Source organism: Citrus clementina, unplaced genomic scaffold, assembly GCF_000493195.1.
Source record: "Citrus clementina cultivar Clemenules unplaced genomic scaffold, Citrus_clementina_v1.0 scaffold_7, whole genome shotgun sequence".
In the NCBI taxonomy this organism is placed as follows: Eukaryota; Viridiplantae; Streptophyta; class Magnoliopsida; order Sapindales; family Rutaceae; genus Citrus; species Citrus x clementina.
Window position 1 is genome coordinate 14222467 of NW_006262075.1, and position 899 is coordinate 14223365.

Genomic DNA, 899 nt, shown 5'->3' on the forward strand with positions numbered 1-899 from the left:
TTTCCCTTTCCTTTTTCTTTATTTTTTAATTCTGCTTTTAATTCTTCTGTTTCTTTTAGTGTTTTAGGATACTGGGTGTCCATGAACCATGCATCATAGCTGCCCGTTTGTGGTTTTTGTATAGGTTTCTTGAAACTTGTTCCAACTATTCCTGATTTTAATATTTCAAACTTTTCTAATTTTTTATTTTTCTTTTGACTCATCTGTATTACAGTCATTTCTATTTTTATTTTGCCTATTTCTTGTTTTGTTTCCTTGATTTCTTCTTGTTTTATTTTTGCCTATTTCTTGTTTTTTAATTCTACTTTTAATTCTTCTGTTTTTTTTAGTGTTTTAGGATACTGGGTGTCCATGAACCATGCATCATAGCTGCCCGTTTGTGGTTTTTGTATAGGTTTCTTGAAACTTGTTCCAACTATTCCTGATTTTAATATTTCAAACTTTTCTAATTTTTTATTTTTCTTTTGACTCATCTGTATTACAGTCATTTCTATTTTTATTTTGCCTATTTCTTGTTTTGTTTCCTTGATTTCTTCTTTGAGATTTAAAAGTATTTCTTTTAATTCTATTAATATAGTTTCCATAAAGTTTAAGGGTGTTAGTAGTTATTTTTGTTTCTTGAATGTACGTTACGTTACACGTAACTTAGAGTTTTTTTTTTTTTGAATACTGATTAATCATCATATTACTGCATTACACAGATAGTTACAACTGCTATTATAGCAGATATATTATACTAATATTTACAATCAGAAATACATGATTGGGACTTATATTATTACATTGAATTCTGTGAAGTACATGCCCAGACAAATAATCCCTTACAGAAGAGGGATGTCCATACTCCACTCGTATTGCACGAGGAAGAGAAAATTTTTTTAAAATATTAAACAAATAAG